The sequence below is a fragment of the Cyprinus carpio genome, chromosome A13 (assembly GCF_018340385.1).
Source record: "Cyprinus carpio isolate SPL01 chromosome A13, ASM1834038v1, whole genome shotgun sequence".
NCBI classification, from domain to species: Eukaryota; Metazoa; Chordata; class Actinopteri; order Cypriniformes; family Cyprinidae; genus Cyprinus; species Cyprinus carpio.
This window is the reverse complement of record NC_056584.1, coordinates 29,653,935-29,675,126: the sequence shown is the minus strand read 5'-3', so window position 1 is coordinate 29,675,126 and position 21,192 is coordinate 29,653,935.

Here is a 21,192-nt window from a genome sequence, read left to right as displayed (position 1 = left end):
GTGGTTTAAGTAAAAAAAAAAAAAAAAAAAAAAAAAAAAAAAAAAAAAACATTATTTTCCACATACTGTACATTATTGTGTTTCTCCTCTATGCCCAGCCTTTCTGAAACAATTAGTTTTTTACAAAGCCAGTCGGTCTAAAAAGCGAGGTGTTCTCTGATTGGCCAGCTATCCAGTGCATTGTAATTGGCCGAATGCGAAAGCGTGTGACGGAAATGTTACGCCCCTTGCCATACTGTGATGCGTGTCCCAGTAAAAAAAACACCGGCGCGACAAGAGAAAAACTACTCTACACTGCTCAAAACTCACGCTTGAATCATCAGTGGCAAATTCTTTAAATATGTAAACGTACTTACAGACTGTGAGTCAGAACAGCCAGCATTGTAGTCTACTCTCTCAGGACCAGGAAACAGTCCTCCATAAAATTTGCTGCACACCTCTGAATATTTTGGGTTGAACTGTTCTGGAAACAGTGTTGTAAATACAACTTAACCACTTTTGGAAAGCCAAAACAAAGTACTTCCGATTTCACAACAAAAACACACAGCATTTCCACAACATGGTGGCGGCAGCAACAGTGAGAATTAAAGTTACGCCTTCTTTCTTTGCGTGAACATTTGGGCGGCATTATGCAAATCTTCCCACACAGTGATGTAGACATGAGGGGGCATGTTTAAACAAGGCATTTTAGGAGGGCGTGGACGAGTCTTAACTTTTATTAAGAATATCTCTTTGGGTTTGAGACTTTAGTCTTTGCATCTTAGGGATCTTATCTATTCACGAACAGCTTGTAACACTCCAAAGAGAAAGGAAAACTTGAAATCGCATCATCACATCATTTTTGTCCAATCAATTGCTCTCTATAAAAATGTAAAACAACTGATGCATGCAATGACAGGCACTCAAAAATGCTATGTTCAATAGCGCCAGCCATTCCCCAGACATCTTCATAAAGCTATTTTTACTGGCTGAGAGATCATTTAGTAGACATTTAACTGTAGTCGTAAAGACAAGAGCAGTGGCGGCTTTCCTACAGATTCAGAGCACAAACGCCACAGCGGAACCTCTCCCCTCTGTCTGTGTGGCATCACAAGGCCTGCAGACAGACCCTCCGGCACCATCCGCATCAGAGAAACGGAAAGACAGAGAGAGAGGGAGGAATATGAAGGAAGACTGTAAAGAAATAGAGATGAAAGTGACAGAGGGGGATGGAGACGCACACACACACGCACAGGGTGCAAATTATGGGGAGTTTGGGGGAGTCTGACTGACCAGTTAAGATTCAACCCCTGTAAAGGCAGTCAAAAGTATGCATTCTTTTAAATATACTGCAAGTACAGTGTCGTCAAAACTCTGAGAGCACTTTTGAAGGTGCTTCTATTTTGTATGTTTGTTTTGTTTGTTTGTTTGTTTGTTTTTTTAGAAAATACAAGTTCATGTGAAAAGCTTAAATTGAAAAATTAATAGGAATATGAAACTGTCCTGGTTTGTCTCTCTATTGCAGCACTCAAACTTACAGTACATAAACAAAACCTGATTATTTGAGAATGATCCAAAGAGCCTCTTGGTCTTTAATGGAAGTAAGAACATCTGATTGTCCGAAGAAAACAAGGGGTTAAAAGACAGTTAATATGTAAGGAATAATTGACGATGGGCCGTTGAATTAAAAATAATGCACACCCGAGGTGGTGATGCGGCCACGACGTGCAATCGCTTCGAAAAATCGTCTGTCGTGTTGTTGTTTTTGTTAGTACTGTAATTTCCGTTATTACAGTTTTACTATGCGATGTGATATGGAACTGTAATGCGGTCAAGAGAGCTGCCTGGAACTACGTTCACCACATGTTTCCCAGTTATTAGAAAAATAATGCACACCTCAGAATGTTCGTCAGCCAATCAGATTCAAGCATTCAACGGCCAATTATTAGAAAAATAATGCACACCTCAGAATGTTCGCATCAAAAGAGAACAAAATTAAAACTGAACTTAGCTGGATAATGACACAAACTTTGCAACATCAACACTGTTACTGAGCTAAACTGAATCAACACTGAACTAACTTAAAGTGATACTCCACCCCAAAATGAAAATGTTGTCATTAATTACTTACCCCCATGTCATACCAAAACCTGTAAAAGCTTTGTTCGTCTTCGGAACACAATTTAAGATATTTTCGATGAAACCAGTAGGCTTGTGACGGTCCCATAGACTGCCAAGTAAAATGCTCTTCTGTGTCAGCCGTGCCACAAGGATACGCCGTTTTCTTTCAAATCAAAGTGTAAATATACGTAGAAAACGTATCAAAGACGTATGAACCTTTTACAGGTTTGGAACGACATGGGGGTAAGTGATTAATGACAACATTTTCAATTGGGGTGGAGTATCCCTTTAAGATGACAACATTTTCATTTGTCTTCTGTAGAGCTGCTTGAGAGCTGAAATTGAAGTCATTTAAAAAAATTAATGATTTTTACATTATAAAAGGGATATTTTACCCCAAAAATGAAAATTCTGACAAAAAAAAAAAATATATGTTTGTAATCAATAAGTTGCTTGTAGCCATTGACGTCCAAAGTGTGGAGAAAAAAAACAAAAAAAAACAACACAATTGTCATTTTAAACCATTCAAACTCCTATAAATGTGGTCATTTTCAGTGTTGAAATTAGATTTAGAATCCCAGAATTTCAATGTGCACTCAAAGTATACAGTATTTCTCTATCTATCTATCATGTTTCAATTGCATTTTTTTTTTTTTTTTTATACATTTTAGTAACCACAAAATGTACGAGTTAGTCAGAGTACACTTAACAGACACTCATGAAGAGAAGTTTGTTCACTTGAGGTAACAATAGGAACAGTAGTCCGGTCGATCACTTTCTGTTAAAATAAGCATCAAACGGTACTGGAACAAAATGCACTTTTTAAATCATTGTTTACTTTTATTATGATTTACATGCCATGAATGTAATCACAGCAAATGTTTAGTGTCTTGGTTATCCCACTGTTCCGAAACACATGATTGTGTAAGAAGAAGCTTTTCAGATTGTGGCAAGAAAATTACTCTCAGAAATACAGAGATGTCACACCCTTGTGGATGACGGGCTGATCAACAGCAAGACAGTAACACAGACCCTTTCTCCACATTAATATTCCCTTCACTCTGTAATTTCCTGAGCTCTCCCCTTTCTCAGATGTCTGAAATATTTAGGTGACTCAGAGGAAGTCAGGAGCATTAACGTCTGAGCTATGTGTGGAATCCATGAGCGTGTTACTCAACATGTACAAAACACACTGTCTGATTTAAATATTATTAAACACTCTTTAAGAGTCGACCATAATATTGTATGACTGGAAGTCATATGACATAATCAGGAAACTCGTTTATGGTACAGAAACAGGTGACCTCATCTCGCTGTGATAATGGAGCCACGGAAATTAACAGTCTGCTGTTTGTTTGTGACTTGCGTGGATGTCTGAAATTGGGCTGAGGTCATCGGCGGGCCTTGTTGTGTGGTGCTTAGAGGTCAGGATAAAGGTCACGTCAGAGAGGATGGATCTAAAAGATGATGGCTGTCAAAGGATTTTTTTGTTGTCTCAAAGTGTGCTCAAATCTGCCAAAATATTGAAGCATGCAATCAAACGTTTCCCATCTGAAATGTTACAGTTTTACTAAATTAATTTTTGCTCTCAAGGGTGTACACATTTTTTTGTCCAATCAAATGCTCTCTGTCTATTTATAAAATAGATATGCCCCACCTCAACTTCCTTTACAATAGGAAATACACTGGCGCAGGAAAGAAAACTGGAGTCTTCTGAGCGATAAACGAGCAAAACTCTTGAGTGCTAACATTTTTCCCCGGGGCACTTTTGTTTCTCGCCGTCTAACACATATTGTCTGCACTATGCCCTACAAAACAGAGTAATTGCACACCATTTTACATCTTATAGGTGGTATGGAGCAGACAGACAGAAACAACGTGAATAAAAACAACTGCAGGTAATGACAAAACATCAAAGCCATGAGAAATGAGAAAACAGAAAGAGCAGGAAAGATATGGATAGAGCAAAGAACTACAACGGTTTACAGGTCACGCCACAGAGGACATCAAAGACTCATGTCTGCAGAGGAAGAAGGAGCTGGAAAGAATGACAGGAAGAAGAGAAGAGACAGATAAATGAACAGAACCAGAGACGACTGCAGTCTACACAGGTAATGCTACACAAAGCACATCAAAGACTGTGAAATTACAGCTTCATTCCCTGTGACGCCACAGAGCGGCCGCAGCCAGAGACTCCTCGCAGCGCTGCAGAACAACATGCAGGGGCAAACACACACACACACACACACACACACACACACACACACTATTTGTTCTGAAAATGATACGTAGATTCACCTAAATGCACTTCTAAATACTTAGCTGCAGTCCTTTAATTTGACATTCGTTGCTGTTAAACAGCATGTGTCATGACTTGGGTGAACAAGAATGTGGCGCAACCTAGGTGTGGTAAAAAAGTGTAACCGCAACAAAAAAAAAAAAAAAAAGAGAGAGAGAGAAAAATAAAACACACAAAAAGAGTTTAAGTGGGACATAATAAAGAGCTGTCCATTTGATATATATATATATATATATATATATATATATATATATATATGATATAAATCATGTATAATATTGAATATATACACACACATGTGAACACACACATACACACACACACATATATATATATATATATATATATATATATATATATATATATGTGTGTGTGTGTGTGTGTGTGTGTATTGTGTATTGTGTGCGTGTGTGATGAAAATGAGAGAGAAATCCACAACAATTCCTGTCCTGGAGGAATCTCTATGGAGAGCTATCTTTGGTTTATCTGTGCTGAGAGCCGCATTTGTCCGATTTGAACTTTATGAATGCTGACTCACAGTCTCGCTCGGAGTGCTGACGGAAACTTCAGCTCGTCTTAACAAAAGTCTGTGTTTGAAGATCTTAAATATTGTTTTTAAATCAGTTATACATAAATACTTTTGTTCATGAAAAAAACAATTTAAAGAACACAAACCTAAAAAAAGCATTACAGTGTCCAAGAAGACCACCCCCTTTCCCTGATGCCCTGTGATAATAAGACCTGTCGAGTCTACAACTCTATAAAAAACGGCTCCAGTTTTCACCCACCACAAATTGGCCTCACACTGCGTGGAGATTTAGCGGCTCTGTTTAAATAATCAAAACCAGATCTTTCCTTCTCAGCCACTCGCTCTGCGAGTTGTGGAAAGTGTCAGTATGGAAAATAGCCATAGTCATAGCATCATAAATAAGTAACCATTTAATAATGATTCAATTAATTAGTGGGCATGGGTTCAGTTTTTGAAAGTTTCCATGTAAATCTGGTAAGAAAACTGTAACTGCCGTGTGCTCTCATGGCAGAATAACCCATTATGGTGGACTGAAAAACAAAAACAATTGAGTAATGCTCTTGTGAACAGAGACAAAATGGCCCTAGTCCGCCTTATCAATCATCAGTGATAATCATTTATACAAGTATGTTTCATATATTATATCATTAAAATATTAACCATTCAGTGATGCTCTTTAAGAATTAATCACTAATATAAAGCCCCTCCCACAATAAGTGATGTCATGCACTAAGTATTGATGTCATGGTTGTTTTTTGGATTCATATACGGTACTTACTTGATTTCTTGCTTCAGTTTTTTTCACACGTACAGTGGGTTCTCATGGGCTGTATCACCTATACGACAAGTGGATAAGAGAGGTAAACCTGATGACTCTGGTAATCGAAAGCAGTATTTTGTGTTGTAGTGAGCTATTCTTAACAGTCTTTTAGTCAGAGGTCAGTTCTCCAGAAGATACAATCATTTCCACAGACCAGACGTTGCCATCATGTAAGTAGCATTTGAAGGCTGCTGGTAGATCTGTTCATTCCTTTAAATTTCAAGATTTGAAGGCAGTCAATGGGATTTTTTTTTTTACTATATACGAGATGCCAATGATATGATTTTTCTTGGTACAAAACAAAGAACTCTCTGTAATCGATACAGAAAAAATTCTGTTTTTGCATACTTCTGTATGCTAAAGATGACCAGTTTTTTGTAATCTTTAATCTTAAAAATGAATAAACAATTTCCTTTTTGGATGATGTCACCAAATTACTTTTCAACGACACAAAAAACCTTCCAACATAGAAAAAATACATAAAAAACGTAATAAAAAAAGCAACAACAAAATGACAAACTTAAACTAAAATGGAAATCTTGAAAATCTAAAAATAAAAGCAAAGCCAATTCAAAATATTGATTAATACTGTAATAGTACATAAAAAATACTGAAATAACACTGTATCTGTAATATGTCAGATTTAAAAAATAAAATGGCTTGCGACCAACATTGATGTTACCAATGCCAGGGCTTGAGGATTGTAATCGAAAGCTGTTGTGTTGATTTACGAAGTGTAACCGCACAACAGAGTCACTGGAAAGTTCAAAAGGAAGATACGGCTGTTAGACACAGAGAAAAAACATTCCAGCATCACTGAAGAATTCCAGCTATCAGAGACAATGCTTTAGATAAAACACGACACTCGTCCCACACCCAGACATGACCCACATGGTTCTGAGCCGGAACACGGCAGGGAGAGACAGACAGCTGCACGCACAGAGACAGACGGAGGAGCGTACAGCCATGCTGAAAAGACTGACAGGGTCATGAACCTCTATGAGATATTAGCAGAGAAAGAGATTGAGAGATGCTGACAGGATGGGAGTCTCAAATGAAGCCATTTTGTCATTGTATCATGTGGACGGCAGCTGTGTAATAATTATTACACATACTTACAGCACACACATCCTGTACATGAATCACTGGACACAATCTGACTGAAAAGACAGAGAGCAGGAAGACTTCTGTTGCTTTCCATCCTTTTATGTCTCAACTACCTCCACGGAGACAACAGTACGGCTTAAGTACGCTTTTAATCAACAACAAACTCATATTACATGGGATATCCTTTAAAATTACCATTAATATTATAAAAATGTCCTTTATTATGATATCAGAGGTACTGTGGGGAGAAAAACCAAACTCAATAAGCAGCCTCCCTGGTGACTGTTTTGTGGGCAATCAAAGAAATACTTTTAATTTATTTATAAATCAAATCCACATGGGATATTTAACAAGTGATGTCATTTGTGTTTTTGTGTGATGGAATTTATTTACACAAACTGACAATTTACACTTGACAACCTTTTCTTTGCTTAAAAGAAACGGACTAAATCATGAGATTAATCACGATTTGTTAACCTATTGAAAGATAGCCCTAAAACTTCAGAATATTGTTTGTTTACTTATAATTATCACCATGCCAGCTACCATGGCTATCCATGGCAAGAAACAATAAATAAATAAATAAATTAATTAATTAATTAAAATAAATGCATGCATGCATACATAAGCTATATAAACAATTTTTTAAAAAGTGTATAATAGGATTTTACAATTCATCTAAAACTCCTGATATAAAATCCATACAATAGATTTTACAGTCAACTACACATTCACAAGGAAAGAAAATGAGAATGAGATCAGTTTAAATTGAATCTACACTTTCATTCAAAAGCTTGGTGTCAGGTTTGCAAAGGCACATTGTTGATCAAAATATGTGACAGTAGAGACATTTATAATGTTACAAAAGGTTTTTTTTTTTTTTTTCAAATAAACTTTATATTCATCAAAGAATCCTGAAAAAGATTCATGGTTTCCACAAAAATAACAAGCAGCACAACTGTTTTAGCATTGATAATAATAAGATATGTTTCTTGAGCAACAAATCAGCATATTAAAATTATTTCTGAAGGATCGCGTGAAGACTGAGTAATGTCTGCTAAAAATTCAGCTTTGTGTCACAGTAATAAATTAGATTTTAATACAAAAGTAAACAGTTATTATAAATTATAATAATATTTTACAATATTACTGGTTTTACTTTTTGTTCAAATAAATGCAGACTTGATGAGAACTTCTTTCAAAAAAACTCTTACCAACCCAAAAACTTTGAACAGCAGTGTACAACATTTTTTTCTGCATTCTCCTGCCTGGCAAACTGTATTTTCCTCCTAAGACCCCAGTATCTCTCAAGCATCTCCTACAGCTTCACAGCATCCTCTGAGAAATAACTAACTTTAAAAGACTCTTAAGTTGATCATCAATGATGATACAAGCAGACTTTGCAATCCAATTTGTAATTTCCATATTTCAGGCAGCGCACACATGGTGATAAAATTGCAAGGTTTTGTGTGTGCACATCTTTATTTTCTCATTATTTCCCAAAAGCAGTTTGAGATACTCTGATCCACAAAAGCATCTGTTTTCTACAATTCTTAATCTTTACACACACACACACACTACACTGCTGGCAGCAAATTACTGCAATTTTGCCATTGTGTTACTGTAGTAAATAAAGTTTGGTAAACATTGCCCATAAGCACTAAAGGCCCTTTCCCCCCTCTAGTGGCCAAAAAGGGGCAGTACATGATCTATATATGCGCTGGTCTATAGGTCTGCTGTTGGGTTAAGAGTTTTGTAACTCCTGACCATCTCAGCTTCAGGTTTTAAGGGGTCAAAAAGAAAAAGCTCCCAAATAGGCCAAGAGAGAGAGAGAGAAAAAGATAAAGGTAAAATTAATTCTCTTTTAGATATTAAGATCTAAAACAGGTATAAACGAAATTGAAAAGGAATGTAATTCATTGCTAATATTTTCATTCATTTTTACTCAATGGCAAAAAAAAAAAAAGTTTTTTTTTTTTTAGCACTATAAAATCACCAACATGTAAAATACAGTACATGTATTTTTAGACCTGGATTTCTGGCATGTACAAATTTCACTAGTTGACATGCAAAAAACATCCCTCAATCACAGGCAGCTGCATATGATGGGCACTTTCTAAATATAAGGTTATGTGAGAAAAAAAAAAAAAAAAAAACTGTGCAGTTTGGTAAATGAAGTAGGTGGCACAAGATGACGTTATCCATTGTTTTAAGCCATAAATATGACTGAAATCTATTTAAATGTATGCAAATGGAAGAACAGAATGACAGGCCTCAGTCATCACTGTTCTTCTGCCTCAACTAATGAGGGTTTTTAATGTTTGTCATATTTAGCATGTCATTATACTGTTCACAATAATCATCATCCACTTGAGACTAATTAAACACGCTGACGACTCAAAAGTCAGTAAACAGCAGCAGGTGGACTGTTTCATTATTCATCTGTTCATTACCTCACTGCACAAACAAACAAACGACCCCCCCCCACCCAAACACACATACATCACACTGAAAACTACTGAAGCTATGTCTCCGAAAGCTCTTGTGCATATTAACATTCATGTACATATATAAAACATATGTAAATAACAGAGTGTGTGAACGACATGTCAGTATAGTTGCCTTCTGACTTTTCTATCTTGACTCGACAGGCTCAAGAAACATCAAATCAATGATGTGTAATAGAGCAGCAAACGCACATTGCATTAAAATGGCAGGTTTTATAAAAGCAGCAGTTATATCTGCCGCTCTCACTGTGTGGGCTTCCTCCACGGCAATTAAACATTGACTTGGAGAAAAACAAGTTTATCCCACACAACATACATTATTGGCCAACACTGGTTAACAAAGTGCAAACCACTTACCCTCTGACAAATATATGCTTAGACATCATATCTGAAGGAGGACGTTTGTTCACTCGAACAACATCACATCAAAGTTGTGCAGTAACTGTGAGTCAGCGTTGGAAAATGTTTTAAACAGAGATGGCCTGAATAGAAATCAAGCCATAATGAAGTTTGAACAAAGCTATAAAATGGATTTCCTGCTAACATTTTTAATACTTACTGGGTCTCAGTATATTATGCACAACAGGTAAAAGCTGAGAGTGACATTTTCAGAGCAGAAAAAAAAAAACCTTTGTTTTAGGAAAATTATTATGAAACATATTAGCTCTTAACTCTCTGTAAGCTGTAGTCTTGTTAAAGGAACAAATTATCCCAAAATGTAAATTCTCTCATCATTTATTCACCCACATCAATCTGAACACGTACGATGTCATTTCTTCTGTGGAACACAAAGGTCATAGCAAAATTTCCAAGCTGCTCCATGCAATGAAATAGATGCTAAAACATCATAAAAGCAGTCAATACAACTTGTGCATTATATTTGTAATGTGTCATGTACTAGTCCAAAAAAATTCATTCATTCATCTCATATGTGTGTATTCAAAACAAAACATCACAAGAGGTATTAGAACCAATAATGCTTAATATCACTGGCATCAAACGTGCAACCATGTTTGAATAAGATTTGAGAGATATTGAGATTTTCAATAAATAACAAAACACAAAAATACTGTATAGCTTCAGAAGACTTATGGACAACTATTATTGGATTTTACTAGATCAAGAACCAAAAATGCTTGACTGTTGTTGTCAAACCTGCAGCTGTGTGTGAATGTGATTTGAGAGCAATGGCAGAGATTTCAATATATTACAAAACACATATTTTATCAACTTACTTACTAAATTTTTGGTGCTATTTTGTACTATTTTAGAGTTTAAAAGCCTCAAACCTAAGTAATCTCCTTTTGGCTTCCTTAAAGGGAAGAAAAAAGTCATATGGGTTTGGAATGACACAAGGGTGAATAAATGAGCAAAGTTTTCATTTCTCAGAAGGTTGAACTATTTCTTCAACCTTCAGGCAGAGAAGCAAAGTAAAATAGACATGAAACGTGTGTTTGTACTGATCTGTGGTTGGTTTCCCTGCCTCTCTCTTCTCTATAACTCCATCTCTGGTCTTTCTCTAGTGCTTGGCTGAAATAGTGGCAGCTATTTGGAAAATGTTAGTCTGGAAATCATTCCCTCATTTTTTCTCTCCACCGGAATAACTGTAGATTGAGCGAACAGTAGTGTTAAAGATTGCTATTTCTTTGAAACTTTCCTCTGACTGTGACTGTCTTTTAATAATGTGTAATGCTTTATGTGCTAGTGTGACCCTCCCTCTCCTCTTGGGACCACACAGGCATCGAACCACATCAGAGCAGTCGAGTCAATGTGCAAACTCACACACAGAGAGTGTAAAGTGAGCAGCAACAGAACCCGTCTGGCTTTCTGAGAGACAAACACACATCGGCCTGAAATAGCACTTGCACACACAAATCATCGTGGACCTTTTGACAGATGCCAGCCGCTGCCACACTCCATCCAGACACACACATGCACCAGTGACATGCTGACATTAAAAACTCTGTAAACACCCAAAATCAGTTGGGTTACTCTTGTTATACAGTATTTTCATCTCCCCATCACTTAGGTCTTAATATGCTAAATAAAATATTGAACTCTAAATTGTTAAAGAAGCAAATAAAATTTGATTTTTCACAATATTAAATAATTTCACTACTTTGGTTTGATTGGATATTGCCATTTTCACCATATTCTGGGTGCTGCACCTTAAAACATGACAAATTGCCAATTTATCAAGAAAATACATTGCATGCATTTTGTATTTTTATTCTTTTATCTAAGTATTTCAATCGTGTTTTCTTGGGAAAACTGCTTTTATTGGTAATTAATATGTTTTATAGGTTCCAGTGCACTCAACTTTTCCACCTGTTAGTTTTTTGGAAAATCTCTTTAACTAAAAGTCAGTGTCGTAAGGACATTATCCAGGAATTGTCATTGTTCTGAAGGGAAGATGACTGCAAAAATATCAAGTATTAGCAATGCATTTGATAAATTCTGTGATGTTTTGTGGTATAAGTCAATAAAACAGGTTTTCTGCAGGTTTTATGAAGGCAAATTTAAGACATTTTCAAGACTAATTAAAGTAAATTTAAGCAATTAATAAAAGAGACACAATACATCAATGCTTTGTAAAGGTAAAATGTTTAGGGAGCAGAAAATAAGCAACACTTCAGAGTTTGAAATTGTAACATCCAAAAGATCTCCATAACTTTTTAATTCATTACAAATAAATACATTATTTTACTGTAAATTCTGTTCACACTGTAAAAAGTTATGTTTTTTTGGTCTTATTTACCAGTGCAAATGCCTTAAATCAAGATACATTTGCTTAAAGCAAAATGACATAGGATAATAAGTCTTGTTTTCTGAGAAAGTTATCAAAATAAGGTGAATTAAAGATAAAAACAAGAACAAATATCTGTTAATGGGCTCAACTAATTCAGAGGGAATACAAGTTTTCATACCTCATTGACAGTCATTTGTTCTTGTTTTAAACACAAACACTTTATTTTGTTTAATTTCTTAGAAAATATGACTTCTTCAACTATCTTCATTTTGCATGTCATTCATTCATTTTGCATGTCATTCATTCATTCATTCATTACATGTAATGACGCTATGCATTTAAGACTTTCTGCTCCGATTTAAGACCTTAATTTGTGGAAGGGTAATTCACTTTTTAAGACCTGCAGAAACCATGACTCTCATATCACTCTCATTTAAGCTAACTCTCAATCTCTCACTGAGCAATGACTAGGCTAACTTTTTTATTATCATCCTGCTGCCAACGCGCAAATATAAAAGTATAATACAGTGAAAAGAGTTTGTTTTTATGGCAATACATCTTCAAATTCACATCAAAGCGCATGCATTTTGTAGAAGTTGTACTTGAAATTGCACTCCGTAACAGCAATGACCGTGCATGTCTGCTGGGGAGGAAAACACTGAACAAGTGTCTGTAATATTTCAATCCAGGTCATAGCAGCCAAGCGCAGACAAATGCAGCATGAAAGCATCAAAGCAGGACAGACAGTGTCGTCTCATAGTTTTGTGGTATAGCTGAGAGCCGTTCGTACACAAATACACACAGCAGAAACCTGAGAGCGCAGCACCTACTCATTAAAAGTGCTAGACTGTGAACTATCTATTTTTCAACACACCCAGCATTTCAGAAATAATAAAACATTTCGGGGGGGATGCAAACCATGAATAGCTCCTGCACATTATTGTGAGTCTTTCTGCGTGTGTCTGTGAGTGAGATTGTCTGTCAGTTTAAATGTAATTTGGGCACTAGTACATCTCAAAAATAACTATGTACAAAACAGAAATTATAAGTGCCCAAAACCAACAATATATACTTAGGGCTGCCAAAAATGGTTTCTTAAAATTGCCTTGAAAAATAAAAACATCAAATGGTGCATAAAAATAAACCCAGAGGACATTAGAGGTACACAGATGTCAAAACAAACACATGAAGTCTTCAGAAACTATGGTCTTAAACTATTGAATGGCAAGATGTCCAGCATGGAAGTTTTACATGCTTTCTCCTGCTGAAAACTCTCTCCATTGATTGATGGGTCTAAGAGTAGACACAAAAGGAAAAGTTTTGAGCTAGTACTGAGAGCAGTGTTCATGGTTGGTTGGGGCAGTGACTGGTCAGCAGAGGGCAGCAGATCAGTCATGACCATTCCTTTCCTACATAAACTGGTTAAATGAGTGCTTTAAGCTGTAATAATATGGGGGCTCCATATTATTTGCCAATGACCTAAATAGGTAATTCCAATACAAATAATTGACCACAGCAACACAAAATTAAACCAAATTATTCAATGTTATTTTAAATAACAATGGCAATATCATGACTTTCTGGACATGCGCAATAGTGGCCTAATACCATATATTGTTTTTTAAAGTACACATTGGCCATGGTATATAAATATGGTAATATGGTATAGGCCTATACAAACAATATTACACTTATGCTTCAGATAAGACAGCTATTGTGCTCACCTACTGTGTTCATTGAAATACCATGGTAAATGAACATATTCATATAAACTGTATATGTACAGAAAGCAACATCTCACTTACGTTTCAGATATGAACAGTTATTGTGTTCATTTTCGCTCTCCCAAAGAACTGTTTCCAAACAGATGCCAAAACAATGATACATTTTGAATGTTTACACAGTTGGCCTAAACAACAACAAAAATTGAAGCAATAAAAAATAGTGACGTTCCCTTAAGGCTTAAGCTAATGTACAAACTACAAACCAATAGCAACTTTGGCCAATCAATACCGGACTGTTTAATTAACAGTTGACGCAACCAATCTCGTGAGATTGTGGGCGGGATTACATGTTTGAGCGACCAATAACAGACAGACAGTGCTCAGGGAAACCTGTTTTTAAATCACCTAGCGGTTATGCGCAACAGACTTCCGTAATCTGTTAATCGGGTCTTGTCGCTTCTGGTTCAAGCATTTTTACTCAAGATGCCTTCAAGGTAGATACCAATGATGATCATAACAATGTCCATCATATATGCGGACTGATATCTAAAAGTTTTTTTTTTCTTCTTCACTAACATTATATATATATATATATATATATATATATATATATATATATATATATATATATATATATATATATATATATATATATATATATATATATATATATATATAATTTATAAAATGTCAACAATAAAATAGAGGAAGCGATGAGAAGTTTGGTCAGGTGACATTCAACATAATCCTGCAATACTGAAGGCTGCCGTTTCAGGACCGCATTTCTAGGATCTAGGATTTTATTTTTTATTTTTTTGTATTTTGTTTATTGTATGTATGTATACACTGTATTAGCGGTTTATACTGTTTTATAGCACTTGCTATTCAATTTGTATTTGTATTATTATTTTTAATCAATACCACGACTGAGGTGCCCTTGAGCAAGGCACCGAACCCCCAACTGCTCCCAGGGCGCCGCAGCATAAATGGCTGCCCACTGCTCCAGGTGTGTGTTCACGGTGTGTGTGTGTGTTCACTGCTGTGTGTGTGCACTTTGGATGGGTTAAACGCAGAGCACGAATTCCGAGTATGGGTCACCGTACTTGGCTGTATGTCACGTCACGTTCATTTTCACTTTAAGGAGGCCTGATTCAAACATCAAATGAACAGATGCAAAGACAAGATCCATGGAAACTATTAATAGGGCTTGGGCGCCGCGTTGCATTCTGGGACGTGGCGGCCATGTTGATGGCGTCGTGAATGTAAACATACAGCAAGTCGAACGAGAAGAAACAGAGTTGGGAGAAAGAAAAAATATGTTAAAATCGCGAAAAGGTTGTGGGATTTAGAGGGATATGCTAAGTAGGGATGCCAGGGATCGGTATGTGGACAAAATCGGCACTATTAACGGTTTGTATCAATATGAAAAATCTCAACAAAGAGTGGAGCACCGACGACGAGTTGCTGCCGCACTTTTGCATTACAGATATCTTCGGCTACCTTGTTTGTTTTGTGAGCGCCTACATTTCAGAACAGTTCCGAAGCTACAAGTCATTGGAGTCTCATGTGCAGTTCACAAATGGATGGGTTAAGGAGCTGCAGATCATAAAGCCGGCAAACAGTATACAGTAATCCGGACAAAGGTAAACTGCACTCCGCCTAGTTGCAAGTTTAGTAACCGTTAGTGCTAACAACCATTCACATGTACTTTTAACTAACTTATGTGTTTCAAAAGTTTAGCTAGTAGCTGTCAACCCTCCCGTTTTTTTCCGGGGTTCTCATGTATTTGAGCTCTTTTCCCGCTGTCTTCCCGTTGTAGTATTTTCCTGTAAAATATCCCGTTAGCCCTTCCATCGGACCTGTCAGTCTCTGTGCTGTTGTCCTGTTGCTACACAGTTGCCCTTCCAGCAAAACAGATATTTTCAAACCATCGTTTTGCTTAACGTTACTTGAAAGCAACCTTAGCGTGATATTGGCCTTTTTAAGATAACAGCGTGGTTGTTGTGAGAGCAGGATTTCACACCAATGTAAGCAAAGTCACGTTAGATATAGCTTCACAATCTCACTTAGTAAATGCAGCAGTTTTGTAGTACGAATTTTTGCTGTCAGCAGAGGGACAGCAACAGAAAGATGAATGTAGAAATTTTCCGGTTTTTTTGGATGAGTAGCCCAGGAAATTTCCCTTATTTTCAGTGTTTACTTAAGCTATATAAATTAATATTCAGATATTATACCTCACTTGGTCTCCGTGGTCGCGCCTCCAAGCAGGAAAGCAGTGGCAAGTTAATCCATTTTTTTTCAAAGGGCGATTATGTGTTGCGCTATTACACCCCACAATACAGCAACGGTTTACCATGGTTGAAATAGATTTTTAATTAATCAAATTAAGACACACGGCTGAGAGGGAGTATGTCTAAACACTGCGCAGTAGTCCGAGTAGCAGTAAAGGAGGCCATCAGCATGGCGGCCACGCCAAGTAATGACGTCACGACGCCCAAGCCCTATTTTTTATCTTTCCGTCTTAAAGGGGTCATATGATGTATGGTGAGGGGCATAACATTTCCGTCACACGCTTGAGGCATTCAGCCAATCACAACGCACTGAATAGCTGGCCAATCAGAGCACAACTCGCTTTTCAGACCGAAGAGCTTTGTAAAAAATGACGCCTTTCAGAAAGGCGGGGCATAGAGGAGAAACAACAATGTACATTATGTGGAAAATAATGTTTTTTTTTTTTTTTTTTTTTTTACCTTAAACCGCATAAACACATTTCATTACACCAAATACACAACATAATGTTCTTTTTAGTAACATCATATGACCCCTTTAAGCCCCATTCACACTACAAGAGACATGCAACGACAAAAAACTGCACAATCCCATTCTTTATTACTTTTTTTTTTTCTCTCAATAAGGGAACAGTGTAGAGATCTCTAGATCCCATTAATTTCAATTGAGAGCTGGCGATTTCCAGCGTCACGAGCGACAGCGATAGCTGGCGACCAGATGGGGCGTGTCCAGCGACGTTCTATTCTCCTCTGTTGGAATAGAATTGGCTAGGTGGCATTGTCACAAAAAATAGGGTCCTAGAAAAGTGGTCCTAGAATACCTCTGGTATTGCAGGAATAAAGTATTGGCTGAATTTAGAATAGTATGCTATCGTTCTTATATTTTTTTTTTTTTTTTTGTATGACAGAAATAGTAAGCGTAGTAGCATATAGCAGGCTATCCCAAATTCTGCGGAATTCAGCCATAACAATTATATTTGGTATTAGCACTTGATAGCATCATGGTGTTACTTAACACACAATGTTTCATTCATTCATTCATTCATTATTTTTAATAGGGGAACACTGTGGATGTCTCTAGATCATATTAGACTACTTGTTCATACATTTGCAAATATCTTGAAAATACTGGATTTATAAATATAATTTTGCATATTTACAGTGCAAAAGTCTGTAACCTCAGTCTGAAAGTAGAAAAACTACTTGAGATATGAACAAAACAGGACACAGGAGAATCAAAGGCTACTGACAGCTCCTGTCTGTCCCGGGGCTACAGGGCTTCTGTCTGATGCTCAAACAGTTGCTTCTTTTCAGCAGTGTGGTTTTTCTCTTGTGAAAATTCATTTGCAGCATCAAAACCACACAATTACCCCTCAACCACCTCACAAGCAGCAGTTCAGCCCTGTCATGGGCCTTTACCAAAAGACGATCATTTCTCCTAAAGCACACGCAACCTCGCACTCTTTCATAAACACCTGTGTGTGCATTTCACCCCTGCAGGATGCAGACTTTGACTAGCTAATTATATAATCTGGGTAATCAGAATCATAAGTCAGAACTGTAATAGCAGCTCTGAAACATTCAATAGAGGCTCATCTGAGAGGAGAGAGATAACAGCCTCGGCCTTGTACTACAGCACCTGAGCGCAAACCTCACACATAGCGCTGGCTGCGAACGCACACGCTTCCTGGAAGCCTATTATCACATGTGCCTGTGAGCTCTGCAGCCCGGCTCTCTGTATGCATGTTTGTCACACAGAAAATATGTTTTATTGGAATGTTTTGATCAAGAGATCACAGTATGTGTGTGAGAGAGAGATGATGTTGGAATGGACTTTCTTATTTCCAACATGATAATGAGCTTTCTTATTGAATAAAGCAAAATAGACACTACTATTTTATATATAGAAATTACTGAGAGGCCTACTATTTTACTATTAAAAATATAAGTAAAATTGTAGTCTTTCCAAAAAATGGAATGCTAGCTTACTACTTCAGCATAGTATGTATTGTATATTGCATATTAATATATTTTTTTATTTTTTATTTTTAAATAATAATCAAGAAAGGCTGTGTCCCACTTGATGTGCATTTGAAGGCTGCGTTCCATTCTGAAGGCCTCATCCCTCTGCCCTGAGCCCTTCAAAGGGTTTAGCTTCGAAAGGAAGAGGGGAAAAAACTGTTCCATGGAACACACTTCGGTCATCTTGCATAATCTGTGCCTCAAATTAAACCTGAGAAAAGAATCACAGGAGTGAAAAGTGTCCATCAGTTGTACCCATGCACACTACCTAGTGGACCATTTGTTTTTGAGCGCACAAATCAGTTTCATACGCGTTCATACTCTACAGAGACAGTAAGAGCAGTATGTCAGTATGTGATTCCGAACATATCAATCCGTGCCAACACCAGGTGGTGATCTTCAGCCTCTGTGCAATGTGATGTTTAACCTTCCTGCATGACAAACACAAGCCGGTCACGCATGTGCACACACTCTCACTCCTCATGCATGCTTACAACCTACATCTGCCCACACACACGCTGAAGCATCAATAGCTGAGCCAGATCCAGAGGAGAGGAGGCAGCTCACAGTCAGAGCCCATTTGACTCAAATGCAGCTCACTGCAGCACATGTGCAGGAGGGAAATAATAGGACAGGTGGGTCGACATATTCCACTATACAGTACCTGACTATAATCAGACAGCCGATATTGCATAATCAAAACATTCAAGACAAGTTTAAGATACTTAAGTGTTTAAATGTGAACAGGATGTATAAATGAATACAGTGAGACTTACATATCTCAGCATACACCATATAAAATTGTGTTGCAGTAATGACATTACATTTGCAGTGTGAAGAAGAGATGAGGTTTTTAAAATTGATTTTTCAAAAGTGGACTTTTTTTTTTCAAAATAATAACTAAACAGGTAATCAGGTCATGTGACAACAACATAGCATATTGTTATGAAATTCACATACTTAAAATAAATAAATAAATAAAATAAAATAAAGTTTATACTGCACTGTATTCAATAAAAAGTAAGCCAGAATTCAATTCTGAACACAGCCAAAGTTTTAAACCCACAGCAGTCTCACATTTTTACATATCCTTCAGGAATTTGACATATTGACATGTCTCTGCACAGAATACATAATTTTAACATTAAAAATAAATTCAAAATCTCAGTTCACCCTAAAGAACCTCAATGAGAGTGAAGTTCCTCTTAAGGTATTCAAAGTATGATTTCAATTCAGAAAGCAAAACAAACTTCAAACTTCAAACATCAGGAGGCGTCATTTTCCTCCAGTTGAAATATATATTCTGTATGGTACATCACATACAAGGTCTTCTGTGATTCAGATTGTTAAGACTAGTAAGTAATGACCATCAGAGCTCTGAGAAGAGAGAATGTGTAAATAGTGTGTCTCCCTCTGCTGGTGAATGTAAAACTGTGCAGTTAACAGTCAGTCACTTCACAGCTACCTGTATGTGCATGAGGTTACACAAACATGTACAATGTATAAAAAACATTATGCAAATAATCAAAAATCAAGTGTGAAAAATTGTGGAAAATGCTGCCACATGGCAAGTAAATTAAAAAAGCTTTAACCAAACAAGCAGGCTGTAATCATTTGAAAATTGATGTCTTCTTTACTTGAGAAAACAAGAAGTAAACAAAAAGTCAAATGTAACAGTTTAACCAGTTAAGTAATCACAAACAGATGTTTCCGGTACTCTGCAGTCAGAAAATAATAGCGTTTTAAAAATGAAAAGAACATCAAAACAATGGTTAGCCAGGCAAATTAGAAGACCGGGGGCCGGCTGCATAAAAGGTTAAGACTAGTCTTAAAAGTTAGTCAGCTAATTTTTATTTTATTTTATTTTTTTAATACTGGTCATAATTTTTTCAATTCAGTAACATAAAAATGTAGATTAGTCTGAGTTGAATCCAAAAATAAGACTGATCGCCCTTTGGCTAACTGCTAGTTGGTCAGACTAGTTCTTAAGTCACTGTCTTAACATAGAGGCTAAGTTTACGCAACTGGCCCCAGAAGTGACCGTTGTATAGCTGTGAGTATAGTTAACTCTTGTAAAGATATCGTCACGTAATAGGTATCAATAAACATTCTAAGACTCTCAGTCCTCAAAGACAGTTTCCTCTTTTGCCCAGGCAGCTGTAATAAACTGGATGGACAATTATTCATATCTGACAGAGCAGTCAGCCTTTGATGGACAGAAGAAAGATTGTTGGGAAAAATACTCATATTCAGCTTGTGCTCAGTGATTCATCTGAGAAAGCCTCTGTTATACTTCTATATCTGACCTGGAAAACACAGCAGGTCAGTATATACAAATATAAAACACACTGTATGGACACATTTACTGGAGTGACATTCCATTGTATGAACACTGATTAACATGAAAAATATTATAATTAATTATAAATCAAAGCTTCAAACTATCTGACCAATTTAAAAAACAAAACTCAAAAGTGAAGGAATCCCAAGATAAATTAGATTTTGATAAAAAAGGAATGACAAAAATAATCGTTGAAGTTATCAAAATACATAGACTGTATATATTACACTTAGGTATACGTTTATAGATCTATGTAAATAATCTTTTCAAAACATTAGGGCCATTACAACCATATATATTCTCAATGTAAAAAATACATCCATTAAAAAACAAGAATAATAATTGAGTGTAGCAGCCATCACTGGTTCTACTGATTTTAAGGGATATTTTGAACAGTTTGTGTACTCATTTATAAAAAAATACTCTTCAATCAAAGCTGTAATGCACACACTTTATAAACTGTTTGAATCGGCTATTTTTTTTTTGTATTGTCTGTTGGTGAAATCAAATCTGATAACTAATAACTTCAATTATACAGTTTATACATTTTGGAAACGGTTAAATTGAGGCAAATCATTTTGTACAGAATAGCCCTGTCTTCCACAACAATTTATCTGACACTACAGTAAGAAGTGAAATAGCCATCTGCATGAAAAAAAAATACTAATAAAAATTATAAGAAAATCACATTTCTTTGTCGGTGTCT